We start from the raw sequence: 7,625 nt of genomic DNA, 5'->3' as shown, positions 1-7,625 counted from the left end.
CAAAAAATTAAGATTAATTATTATTTCTTCCTTGTTAAGTGCAGAATATGTGCTTGGCACTCTGTAAGACATACGGGAAGACAGCACCTACAGCTAATTGCTTTCAGTTTCAATACCTGATCCTTCACAGCCATGCTTTCCTATCCCATTGGCACTTTATTTGAATGAATAAGAGTTATTTCAAAGACAAACAATTTACATAGAAGGATTCTGGCGCATATAAAGATTTAAATTACAATTGTCTCAACAGGAGATAGAGTGGAGAACTGACATGGATATACCTGCAAAGGCCAGTAAACAAGAACATAGGAAAGTAAGATTCTATAGTTGTATATTCATTGTGTTCATAGGATCAGTTCCTGGTTATAATCATTATACTTTGTTTGTTATTTCTGGTTTGTGGGAAGAAAGAGAAATAGTAAGTAAATTTTTTTAACAATAGAGTTTGGAAAGAAAAGAAGATATCCGTGGTCTCATTGAGATCTGAGTATAGTCAGTAGTGCATTTTCCATTAACTTAAATTTAATAGGATCTTATTTAATTTAATTTAATTTAATTCTCAGTTTTCTGTAATGCATTTTATAACGCAAAGAGGCTCCAAATTTGAGATGATAAAACATTTCTAAATCAGATGCAGCCAATATTCAAATAATAGTTATCCCTAGAGGTATGTTATAGCAGTTAATAGAGATGTCAGAGGAACAGATCTCAAAGCTTGCTGATATTTAGAATGGCTTATTGGTGTGGCTGATACGGCTATACTCGCAAAGGGCTGCTGAACCTGCAGCTAAACAGCTCTTTCGTCGGCAGAGCTTAAACTTATTTTCCAGACAGAGGAAGTCATACTAGCAAAAGACCGTCTTGGCATTATAATTCAATAACCATTAAGCATTTCTGCTATTTGTTTTGCGTGACTCATTCAGTTAAGTGCCTGTCTCACCTCCCACGCTGCAGCATCCGTAACACAGGTATCTCTGCTTTGGACAGCAGAGAGCAGGTCCCCTGATGAGCTGTGCCAGGCACAGCGGGCCCCAAAACAGGGATGCGTGACCTGGGAGTGGAGTGTTTATGCTTTCTACAAAGGTCAGAGACTCACAGAAGTTCCTGTAGAGAAATGTTGTCTCCAACTGCAGCGTCTTACCACGTTCCTGCTGTCATTTTATTTCTTAATCATTCCGCGTGGAAAAAAATGAGATATCTTTATTTCTGTGGGTGTAATCGGGTTCCACAGAGATTTCACTAGGGAATTAATAGCTACTGAAAGTTCACTTCAGTGAAGCAAAGAGTGCAAGAAAATTTGAAAGAAATAGTCTGAGGACAGGAGAGACAAGGGCCTGAATGCAAGAAGTAACATGGAAGGAGAGTTCAATGGAGCTTTGCAGTAGTCTGCAAGACAAGAAGTGCAGCTGCTGTGCTGTAATGTTTTCTGTGACTGAAATAAAGTATTCAGAAGGCTACACTGACTATGCTTGTGTCACTGCTCGTACTTGCTGCAGTTGCTTCTTGGTTGTGATGTCATACAAATAGCACGGAAGTGAGATCCGTATCTCTGCCATTCTACATATGTATACATACACTCTGCAATATGCTAAGAGGGAGAATGCAAGCCCACTGGAACCTGGCGTATTAAGCTTGTTTCATTTTTTTGCTATTTCTGTATAGAGGGTATGAATTAGAAAAAAAGTGCCTGAAAAAACTGTTCTTATGCTGTAATAAGGTGGTGGTGGTGAAACTACTTTGCCTGCTCCTTGTAAAGGAATGCTTTGTTTTTCGACATCATCAGTTGAGGGCATGTCTCTAAAGCACTTTTTTGATCCACTTATTTTTCAGGGGACTGCAACATATGTTTTTCCTCTTCCACTTTTTAATATTTTGGTCTCTGGTGAATCCGCATACAAAAGCTTCCTTCCTTTAGTTGGAGTCCACAAATGAAAGGCTTTTCTTTCTCTGATTGCAGATTAGCCTGCCAAGAAACAAACTCTAACTGGAGAACATCACTTTAATTTATTTATGGGATACAGATGACAAGGAAGTCTGTCCTCTTCTCAGGCTTTTTGGAAAGCTTTGGGCTGACCCAGCCCAGCAGAGTTCATATGGCAAAGGCAAACTGTGCCAGGAACCAAAGCCAATAGTCATTGCAAACCTCTGAACCAAAACATTCCTTTAGTGTTTGAATTTCCCTATAATTTGTGTAGATTCCCTTTTTGTCAATGAAGCTTGCAGTGGATAACTAGCTCAGTGCAATCAGACTAAACAACTGTGCTATTCATTCAGCAATTAGATGATAGCAGTAATGCATGCTTTATGGTTTCCGTTCTTCATTCTTTCCTTTCTTTTAAAGTCCTTGGAGACAAACTCTGGGATGTTTGGCAAATAGGAGGCTCTTGCTGAAAAATATCCTGTCTTTTTTTACTTTAGGGTTGCTAATAAGTTCTATTCTCAGAGGCAAAACATCAGATCCACATAGGAAGAAAAGATCAGCTAGAGAAAAAGCAACTCTACAGTCATTTTTATATATATGTGAACATTTGCTTTGATCTATTTAAATGATGGAGGAAGGCCTTTTTTTTAAATCACCAGCAACATATGGCTTAATTTAGAATAAAATAAGAATATTTTGAATGCAAATAATTTTAGCAGAAATAGAGTGAGTTATGTTTGCTCTATAAATGACTTGAGAGGGGCGTAGGGCTAAACGTAAGAATTTTGCTGTTGTTACAGAAGGTAAATCTTTGTGAAAGGGCAGGCTTCAGTGCTTCAGCTTTCAGTTAGGAGTTTCAGCTTTGGCCAAAATCAGCTGTGATTTTTACCCTTTCCTTACTGCTGCACGTAACTTCTCTGTGTTTGGAAAAAAGGTATCTATATGTATGGATAACTCAATGACATTGTTAATGATCCTATTAACCAAGGGGCAAACTTTAGCTCTGTGTGTATTAAAAAAAAAGTTTAACCAAGTCAATAAAAAATGATACAGCTTAGCAAATGCTCTCTTCATATAGTTGGAAAGTAAACTGTTGCTTATCTATTACCTCTGCATTTTCTTATTCTGGCAATTCTTCCTCCTTTGTTTTACATCAGTTTTGTCGCTCAGCCACTGTGTGACCTCAGACAGATCAATTAAATTCCCTGTACTATAGTTTCTTTATTTAAGGGCTAATCCAAAACCCATTAAACTCAATGTGGGTTCTGAGAGATAAGTACTGGCAGATTTAGCTGTGGTAGCTTAAAGCATTACAGCACCCAGATGCCTTTGCTATATCTTTTCAAAGGATTAATTCCCCAATAGCAGGTAAGGAAGGATAGGATATGAGCCATGTGTCAGTCACCATGGTTTGCAAAACAGAATATCAGATTAAATTGCAATGAAGGTAGGTGCTCATTAATAAACTGGACTGTAAAATGTGGCAGTTGAGGCACAGACACATATCCTGTTCTGTCATTCTGTAATATTGGTGATGACCTAAGACAGATAGCAAAGTTGAAAACATAGAGCAGTAACTTCTCAAACTAGAAACATGACAGATCGTCTGCCAAAACCCTGAAAATCCTTCCTGCATACCTCAAAAGTGTTAGAAAACACTGATTTCTGTAAGCTGCTTGCAAATGCTGACAAAAGGCAATGAATAACAATAAAGTATCATTGTACATCTCAAGTGAAGAATGGTTACATTTAATTTTTAAATGTTAAAAGGAAGAAAAAAAAATGGGAAAAACCACTTTCCAGCTGACTGCAAGTACATTGCATTTCTATTCAGGCCACTTCATTTAGTTTCCAAATATGCTGTTTTGCAATACCTTTCAGCATAAGGATTGTTGTTTTTCTCACAAAGGCAATCAGCCACAACAGGATGAATGTCTGTGAGGACTTGAAACAGAAATAGAGAAAAATAGAGTGATGAGAAACCAATGGGGCAGTGTGGCATTCCAGCATGGTTTGCACTAACCACTGAGTTGAAATACCTTCTTAATGCTGGGACACTCCTTGGAAGCTGGTGTAGTGCCTCTCTAATTGTCCACTTGAGTTCAGTGAGCTGTTGTTCAATGCCCAAGGTGCCCTGGTTTCGGCTGGGAGAGAGTTAATTTTCTTCTTACAGTACAGTGTGTTCTGGATTTAGTGTGAGAATAATGTTGATAACACACTGATGCTTTTAGTCGTTGCTAGGTAGCGCTTATCCTAAGTTAAGGATTTCGCAGTTTCCCATGCTCTGCCAGCAAGCAGGTGTACAAGAAGCTGGGAGGGAGCATGGCCAGGACAGCTGACCCAAACTAGCCAAAGGGATATTCTATACCATAGAACGTCATGCTCAGTATATAAACTGGGGGAGTTGGCCAGGAGGGGCAGATCACTGCTCGGGCATCGGTCAGCAGGTGGTGAGCAATTGCATTGTGCATCACTTGGGTTTTTTTCTTGTGTTTTCTTTTTTTTTTTTTTTTTTTAAAATATTTTTATTTTATTATATTCCTTTTCATTACTATTATTATTATTATTGTAAGTATTAAATTTTATTTTACTTTAGTTATTAAACTGTTCTTATCTCAACCCACAAGTTTTACTTTTTTTTTCCGATTCTCTCCCCCATCCCACTGGGAGGTGGGGGAGTGCACAAGCAGCTGCGTGGTGCCTAGTTGCTGGCTGGGCTTCAACCACGACACAAGGTCATTCCACTTTTCCTAGATATTTAGCTGAAGTGCTCATGATTAGAGTCTTGTTGCCGTGGGTTTCCTCCCTGGTCAGTGGTCAAGGATAGGTCTTCAGAATTAACTGGCTAACTCTCCCTGGTGAGTGCTTGAAGAAGTACAAAGAGGTATGCGGAACTGGGCTGCAGTCTGCTTTTGCTCTACTGACATCTTAGAGCAGCCTTACTGTTAAGACAGACAATTTGAGCACCGTCTTGCCAAGGCAGAAGAGTTCAGATTTTTTGTTTCCAAGTCCAAAGCTGCAAATCATTATGCAAATGCTTTATATTAATTTTTCTTTAGTTGGACTATTTTAACCAAATGTAGTATGAAATTGGTAACTGTAGCAGAGTACAATATGAATGGTATCAGATCATAGAAGGCTAACAGCATAGGATCAAAAGAATATAAGCCCATTGGTTTAGACCTCACCAAAAAAAAGAAAAATTTAACCCACACACCACTGATAATTGATAAGAACTAGTGACATCTGCATGTTAAAGTCTGCCTTGCACTAGTGAATGAAAAGTAAAAATTTCAGAAAACTGTTACTAGTGATTCAGTCATATACCCTACTTAACCTCAGAGAAATCAGCAGTTCCAGAACAGAAACAGGTATACAAATTCTCCCATACAATGTCTGTATTTGTTCAGTGAGTACAGCCTTTGAAACATAGAAAAATCAAATAGAACAGCTGTTTCAGCTGGTTAAGGCTAAGGAAAAAAAAAATAAGGTTTGCATTCAAGGATAAATGTTTACAACATTATCTTGTGGGAGAAACAAAAATTAAATGTAAAATGATCTCTGCGCATAAAGAACAGTGATGTGAAAAATACACTATTTATTTTACAATAGAAACATTCTTACTGGAAAGAGTATGGCATTGGTTGAGTTCCGGCTATAGTGAAGCCTACTTGGAAATAAATGTGTGGTTTTACAGGATATGGGCTATCATGCTGCCTTTTAGCTTGGTGTTTTTCACTTCTGGGACATGAACAGTTACCAGCAATGCGTCATAAGTAAATTTACTTTATTTGTACTGCTTACTATCATTTGTAGTGTGTCATTATTTGAAGTTTGGTGTAAGTCTCAATTGAAACATTAAACTTTTTATGAACTGGAAATGTTGGAAATCCTTCAGAGGAAGGCTTTTATTTATGATATTGTAGTCAGTGTTTCCATTATATCCCCCTGCTTTCAGGGATTTATAACTTAGTTGTAAAAAAATCATTCTGGACTGAAATTTGGCATATGAGCTTGAACCCAAAGAATAATATTTTTACCCAGTTTCAAAATAAGCCTGATCACATGTAAACTGCAGGATATAGAAATGATTAAATGTATTCTTTAGAGATTGTTTTGCTTTATTATTATGTTGCATTGTATTATACCTTTTTCTACAATTCATTCTGTATTAATAATGTTATATTTGAAATACCTTTTTCATCCCACACTCCTGTCTCTTGGATGAAGACTAGAGTGATTACTGCTGTGTTTACCACTGAAATGTAGTATGGCTGAGTGTTTCTGTAGCTCCAAAAGAACATGATGGTTACTTCTCGTGAGTAACATAGCTCAATAGTTTGGTACATAGAAGAAATTCAAGCAGACAGAATGCAACTAGACATTGGCAAAAGGAACCAGCTAACCAAAAAAATAAAAAAAATCCCCAAACTTCCAAAAGAAAAAAAAAAAAAAAAGGCAAAGCTCTAGGTGATACTAAGCAGCTTAGAGACAGTATAGCTAAGGCATTCTAGTTTCTGCAGAGAAGTATGGGACAGAGTGATACTGTAGATTTTTCAGTTTTTTCAAGATCTCCAGTTCTGTTCCTAGCTCAGAAAATGACAACCTTAACTGTCGGATTCCTGTTACTTTCCCATTGGAACATCACCACTGTAATGGTCAAGAAAAAAGACTGTCATTGCAATTTCACTGATTTCTGGGTTATCTTTGGAGGCTTCATACTGAAGTAATTACCAAGACCTACTTCTTTTAGCTTGTCTGTTTGAAGGAGAGCACAATCTCAGTCAAAAAAAGTGTTGCAGTTTGCAAGCACTTTCACTAACCAGCATTTTTTAGTGAGACTTTCTTCTCAGATTTCTACTGGTTATATTAAGATCTCAATACAAATTTTATCTCTCAGAGGAAAATAAGAGAACCTCTCTGAACTATCTGATTCCCATTTTTTTTTCAGAGGATTTACATGATACCAGTAAGATTATCCCACAGATGTCAAACCCAGAAAAGCAATCCTCGGAAGTTTTAGACAGCTACAATGCCATTAGGGAGCTAGAAGAACAGCCCTTGTTCATCACCTCTTCTATTTTAGCTGAGAAGAAAGCAGATGTAGTGCAGAATGTACTAGCAAGTTTGAATCTGGTAATTCATGATAGATGTAACTTGCTGCTTGTTTGGAGCTGCCATACATAAGATGATAAAGAATGGCATGATAATATTAAGGCATTAAAAGCCCTTTAATGATGAAGAAGTTCAGTCTTCATTGCTAATTCAACAAAGCCTGATAATGTGTCTAAAGGGGAAAAAAGGACACATGAAACCCCCAAAACAACAGCAATCTTTTCTAGGACTGTGAATTGGCATACTGTGTATATATAGAACATCTGGAAAGGTGTCATTCCGATTTTTTGAAAGAACCTGAGAGGAGAAAAGAAGAGGAGGGTTCCTGAAGTGGTGTCATAACAATATACTAAGATCCTGGAAGATGCCACAGGATACCTTACTGTGAGAGTGACCAAGCACTGGCAGAGGTTACAAGAAAGGTTGTGGAGTCTCCATCCTTGGAGATACTCAAAAGCCATCTGGACATCGTCCTGGGCAACTGGCTGTAGGTGGTCCTGCTTGAGCAGGGGGGTTGGACCAGATGGCCTCCAGAGGTCCCTTCCAACCTCAACCATTCTGTGATTTTGTGATTTTGTGATTCAGTGTC

This window comes from Aquila chrysaetos, chromosome 14, assembly GCF_900496995.4.
Source record: "Aquila chrysaetos chrysaetos chromosome 14, bAquChr1.4, whole genome shotgun sequence".
NCBI classification, from domain to species: domain Eukaryota; kingdom Metazoa; phylum Chordata; class Aves; order Accipitriformes; family Accipitridae; genus Aquila; species Aquila chrysaetos.
Note: the sequence above shows the minus strand (reverse complement) of the source record.